Source organism: Diprion similis, chromosome 14 (genome assembly GCF_021155765.1).
Source record: "Diprion similis isolate iyDipSimi1 chromosome 14, iyDipSimi1.1, whole genome shotgun sequence".
NCBI classification, from domain to species: Eukaryota; Metazoa; Arthropoda; class Insecta; order Hymenoptera; family Diprionidae; genus Diprion; species Diprion similis.
This window is the reverse complement of record NC_060118.1, coordinates 2,040,376-2,046,935: the sequence shown is the minus strand read 5'-3', so window position 1 is coordinate 2,046,935 and position 6,560 is coordinate 2,040,376.

The following is a 6,560-nucleotide window of genomic DNA, read 5'->3' as shown; positions in this document are numbered from 1 at the left end:
TACACTGCGTCGTTCGATTCGTAATCCCTCTGCCTCTTCCTATTTCCACATCCCCCTTCATCGCACTGCCGCTTTCGCAAATTCCTTCCAGCTGTCCGGTGCATATCTTTGGCATTCTCTTCCTCATGACATTACCACAGCTAGTTCCTTGTCAATCTTTAAATCACGTCTTTACTCCTATCTTTTCACCAGCGAAATCCCGCCTTTGTGATATTGTTTGAATATTTTTTCTTATATTATTAATTATTATTATTGTCATTGTCATTGTCATTGCCATTGCCATTGCCATTGCCATTGCCATTGCCATTGGCATTGGCATTGGCATTGGCATTGGCATTGGCATTGGCATTGGCATTGGCATTGGCATTGGCATTGGCATTGGCATTGGCATTGGCATTGTCATTATCATTGTTATTATTATCATTATTATTATTAATTATTAATCTCACTTACTGTTAATATTGCAGTTTCTCTAAATTTTTCTATTATACATTTTTTTTCTTTTTTTGTATATCCTTATCAAAAACTTGTTATTTCATTTCTTGTAATCCTTTGCCCCATAGTACGCTAGGGCATGAATAAACTTATCAATCAATCTCTCTCTCTCTCTTATGTGAGTACTGCCTGCATGCGCTTCCTTCTGCTCCTTCTTTACTGAGCTTTTACTGCCGCTTTCTGCCTTCGGGCCTATTTTCTTGCAGACTCTCGCATGCGCCTTTTCGCGAGCTATATTTGGCTCGCTCTTCTTCTCTGGATTATTTCACCTGCTTCGCTCTGACTGTCATTCTCTGCTCTGGATCTGTGGACTTTCTAACCTCTACTTGTCATCGGCAACCTTCTGCGCATGCCTGCACGCCTCAGCCTCTTCGCTTCTGACTCGCCATCAGCTGCCCGGTCCGACTGCTGCGCTCTTCTTGACTGCGGCGTCGACTGTCACCTTTCCGTTCGGAGCCCTCGCTTGGTCGGTAATATAGCGCGCTGACCTCTGGCGCCCACACTGGATTCGAGTATGTGTCCCACTCGTATTTGCACCGGGTGCAGTAAATCGGTGGTCGAGCCTGTCTGCTGCGCTGATTGCCGTTCCTCTTATCACCCTGGCTGTCTGAAGCAAAAATCGCTTCGCCCTGGTTGCCCTAACTGCTGCCTTCATGATATCTCCGGCACCTCTACTGGGAATTTTGCTCCCCCGTAGTCTGTGCAATCACAATGACTCTCGTCTCCGCCTGCCTCTCCTCCTTCGCATGACTCGATGAACTTCTGTCATCTTAACGCTAATTCTATCCGCGGCCATCTGGATTATCTGCGGTTTTTCTTCGCAGCACCTCATTACCACATCATTGCCGTCAGCGAGTCTTGGCTTCATCCTGAGGTCCTGGATTCCTCAGTCGCTCTGCCTGGCTACTCCATCTTGCGGAATGATCGTGTTGGCAGGATTGGCGGTGGCGTTGCTCTCTACTTAAGTCGTCCTCTTCGCGGTAGAATCCTCGCGGCCTCTCCGTCCATCTACTCCGCAAATCCGGAGTATCTTATAGCTGAGATCAAGTCTCCTACCGTTCGTCCGTTTCTTGTTGCGGTAGTTTACCGCCCGCCTAAGACGCCTAACCTGGCCTCCTTTGGGTTGGATTTCGACCTCTTCGCCTGCAGTTATCCATTATCTGTTGTGTTCGGGGACTTCAACGCCAACCAGCTAACCGACACCTATGAGGCTGAGAATTTGCGCTCCTTCTGTCACACGCGTGCACTTTACATGGTGCCTTACGCCCCCACGTACCACTCTTTGACCACTGTCTGGTTAGTGACCGCGATGCTGTTCTCAACTCTGGGCAATCAGAGGTGCCGTTCATCGCCAGCCATGATCTTATTTTCGTAACTGTCGACCTGCTTGCTCCTCCTAGGACTCGGCCGATCACCGCTCGGTCCTACCGGGATTTTACTTCCGACGCTTTCGTCGCGTCTCTCGATGCCCTGAGCTGGGATCGCTTCTCTTCTTCTCCTGTTTCGGTCGATGATCTGCTCTCTTTCCTCCAGCACAATCTAACTTCAGCGCTTGATCAATTGGCACCGGTTCGCTCCTTTCTTCCCAAGAAAAGATTTCCGCCTTGGATCACCACTGACCTCCATGCCCGAATGCGAGTCAGAGACGCACTCTATCGCCGGTTCCGGCGCTCTCGCACCCGTGTGGATCTCTTCTCCTACCGTTGCTCTCGTGACGCTCTCTCTAAATTGATCTCGGCGGCTCGCTCAGCTTATTACGCCGATCGGCTTGCTAGAGCTGCTGGACCCCGTGCCCTGTGGAACGAGCTCCGGTCTCTCGGATTGGCCTCTTCTCAGAGGTCTGATTGTGCGGGTTTCTCAACTGATGACCCGAACTCGCACTTCGCTTCGGTCTCGCGTCGTGAAGGTGCAGCCCTGGAAGTTTCCGAGTTTTTCCGGGCTCTACCGCCGCTGCATTATGACGACGCTTCATTTTATTCCGATGATATCTCTCCCTCTTCACTTTCCGCTGCCATCTCTCATTTCACGTCGCAGTCCCGTGGTGTCGATGACCTCTCGCTTCGCAACATTAAGGATGCTCTTCCTGCTATTTTTCACTATCTTTTGGTACTTTTCAACCAGTCTTTAACGTCCGGAGTCTTTCCCGCTTCTTGGAAGCAGGCTCGCATCGTTCCACTGGCTTAGTCAAGTCTCCAACCTCGCTGCAGCAAATGCGTCCTATTGCTAACCTCTGTCTTTTGTCCAAGGTGCTTGAACGTATTGTTTCTGTCCAGATTATGACTTTCTTTGAAAGCCGTTCTCTTCTCGACTCCCGCCAATCGGGTTTCCGCTGGGGACGCAATACGCAAACTGCTTTGCTCAAGCTTGCTGACGATGTTCGCCATGGCATCGACAACCGCCTGGTCACCATCTTGGTTCTCTTCGACTTCAGTAAAGCGTTCGACTCTATACCGCACTCTATCCTTCTCGCTAAACTTCGCGCACTAGGCTTTTCACATCACGCCTTGACTTGGATTTCCAGCTACCTTCAGGGTCGCTCGCAGGCTGTAGTTGGTCCTGCCGGTGAGTTGTCCTCCTGGCTGCCTCTGGATCAGGGAGTTCCCCAGGGCTCTGTCTTGGGCCCCCTGCTCTTCGTTGCTTTCATCAACGATATCGCCCGGATTTTTCGGCACTCTGAGCATCTACTTTATGCGGATGATCTGCAAATCTATCTTCAGTGCCCTGTTTCCGAGATTCCTGAAGCCATTGCGCGGTTGAACCTGGACGTGGCGGCAGTTTTTGAATGGTCTGTTGCTAATTCGCTGAAGCTGAACCCTGCTAAGACTCAGGCTATCATTCTAAGTAGCTCCCCCTTCCTCTCGAAATTGGATCTTGCATTCTGTCCGTCTGTTCTGCTGAATGGAGTCGGAATCTCGTTCTCGCAGTCGGTTCGAAATCTTGGGCTCATCCTTGATGGCTCTTTATCGTGGGTTCCGCAAATTGACGCTGTGTCCAGTCGTGTGCATTGTACACTCCGTCAGCTTTCCGCTTCCCGCAGGTTACTCTCGCGTTCTCTTCGCAGCTATCTGGTCACTGCTCTGATCTTCCCTCTCTTCGATTATTGTTGTGTCGTTTATAACAACATTCCTGGAGTGCTTAACACCCGGCTGCAACGCTTGCTGAACTGCTGTGTCCGCTTCGTCTCAAGAGTCGCAAGGGACGAACACATCACTCCCCATCGTCGCAACCTAGGATGGTTCTCTGCGCGGGATCGCAGGCTCTATTTTCTTGGTGCCATGCTCTTCACCGTCCTCCGCTCCAACTCTCCCGATTCCCTTCGGGCCTTCTTTCTGGACCGCTCGGCCGCAATTACTTCCGCACCCACTAGGCGTGCCAGGGGTGAACTTCTTATTCCTCACTTCGCCACTGAGGCCTATCGACGGTCGTTTACTGTTTCCGGGGCTTATTTTTGGAACTCTCCCCACTCTGAGCTGCGTGGGTCTCCCTCTCTCGCGGTTTTTCGATGTGGACTTCGGCAGTTCCTCCTTGATTCCGAGCTATCGAGGTAGCTGCTCATCTAGTTGTAGGTAGTTTTAATTTTTATTTTAAGTTACTTTGTATAATTCTCTGCCTACAAAGGCACCTGTATATGTATTTGTTCTTTGCCCGTGGCGCACGTCATTTTGTAAGTGCACTGCGGGCTTGTCCAATATTGCCATGGACAAATAAACCTAATCTATCTATCTATCTATCTATCTCTCTCTCATTCCTCCATCCTTCACACACTCACCAGACCTCCGTTTCCGCTACACCAATCTAACTCCTAGTTCATCCCTCCCTCATTTCCCTTTTAACCTTTCCACCTCCTTCAGCAATCTTTCCCCTTGTCCCTCATCGCCTAACACTTCCCTCCTCACCTCCTGCCAACCCCGTTCCGTGCCTCACCCTGAGCAATTCTCGCACACGTGTTCCCACGTCTCATCCCCCAGCCCACATATACCACGCACCCTATTTTTCTCCTTTTCACAATACCCACCTCCTAGTCTAAATCTCGCTACCCTACACCATCTCCCTTCACTCTACCCATTCTTCAAATACCCTGGCACTCCCTGACCCTCTATAGATTTGTAATCCTTGTTGCTATTCAAGCCAACTATCATTTCCCACCTGTCGTTTTCTTGCTTCTTTCTTTCTATTCTCACTAAGTCCTCCCCCCTCATTTACGCTTTTTCCCACTTCCTTTCTACCTCTCCTAGCTCCCATCCTCTACTTTTATAGAATTCTTGCCCCTCTGCTTGCAGCCCTGTCAATCCCCCACCTGCCCTGACCCTCCTTCTCATTTCTACTCTATATCTCCTTGCCAGTTCCCCACCCCTACCTTCTTCCAGCCTTTTCTCATATTTCCATGCCCTCATTTCTGCTTCTCCTTCTAGCAAATCTCTTCGTGTCTACACCCTCACCATGTACCCTGCCACCCTCCACGATACTCCTAGCACCCATCTCAGATATCTGTCCTGCTTTTTTTTTATTTTCTCCTCTCTTTTCCACCCCTAGATCTCAACCCCATAGCTATTTACCGACCACACTAACTTGTCATACAACCAAATCCTCCTACTCCAGTCCTTCCTAAATTTGTTTTTCCCTATACCCCAAACCTGTCCCATAATCCTCGCCCCTTTCTTAACTCTTTCCTTTATATGCTCTCTCTGGTCGCCGTTACTCTTAAATATATACCCTAAATAATTATACTTTTCTACTTCCTCAATCTCTCTACCTTCCCAATTCCAGTGAATTTTCCTTATTCTCCTCCCCCCTGTCCTGCATCTCATTATTTTTATTTTTCCTGCATTAACTTCTACCCCTTTACCGCCCACGTATCTCTCCAAAGTCCTCATCATGCCTTTCATCTGATCCTCATCCTTTGCTAACATCGCTACGTCATCCGCATACGTCAGAGTATATATTTTACCTCCCTCTGCTAGCCCCCCCCCCCCCCCCAACACCCTTTTTCTAACATCTCATCCAGGTCCGCCAAGAATGAAATAAACAACAAGGGGCTCAAAGGGCAGCCCTGCCTCGCCCCCTTTTCCGTCTGGAACTTTCCCCCTCCCTGTTTTCCCACCCTAACCCCTCCCTATGTCTCTGCTATAACCTCTTCACACCTCCTAACTAGCCCTTCCCTAACCCCTCTCTTTCTCAAACTATCAATTAATTTATGCCGATCCACCGAATCAAACGCTGCCTTGAAATCTAAGAACACCACAACCATCTTCCCTTTCTTCCCCGCTATTTCCCTATTTATTGAATAATTCAACACATAAATATTATCCACCGTCTTTCTTCCGTCTCTAAATCCTGCCTGACTCTCTGGCAACAACCCCCTATTCTCTACCTCCGCCTTCAACCTTTTTTTTAACAACCCCACATATATTTTGTAGGCCGTCTGCGTAGCGTAACCCCCCTGTACTCCCTCACGCTACTCCCCTCCCCCTTTTTCACAACCAGCATTTCCATCCCCTCTTTCCAATCCTCCGGCCATCCCTTTCCCCTCCACACCCTGTGACAAACCCTCCACAACTCTGTTACTACCTTATCCCCCCCGTATTTCCACGCCTCATTAGGAATTCCATCCTCCCCTGCTGCTTTTCTATCTTTCAGCTTGCTTACCGCCTCTCTAATCACTTCCCTAGTAATCTGCCCCTGCCTACTCTCACCTATTGTGACTCTCCTTTCCTTTACTCCCTCTAGTAGCTCCCTAAAATATCGATCCCATTCTTCCATCCTTATCTCCCTATTTACCCCTTTCCTTTCTACCTGCATTTACTACTTTCCATATTTCCCATTCCGTTCTCACCCCATTGACCCACGCCTCCCATTTTTCTATACCTTTCTTTTTCTTTTCCTCGCATAACCTGTTATATCGCTTCTTTTCACTCATATACGCCTCTCTCCCTATCTCTCTGCTCGTGAACTTTCTCAGGCTTTTACTAAGGCTTTCCTTTCCCATCCTACAGTCTTCATCCCACCACCCCGTCTAGCCCTTCTTTCTCAGCCTAGCCTCTTCAGTTTCTTTGATGGATTTTTTA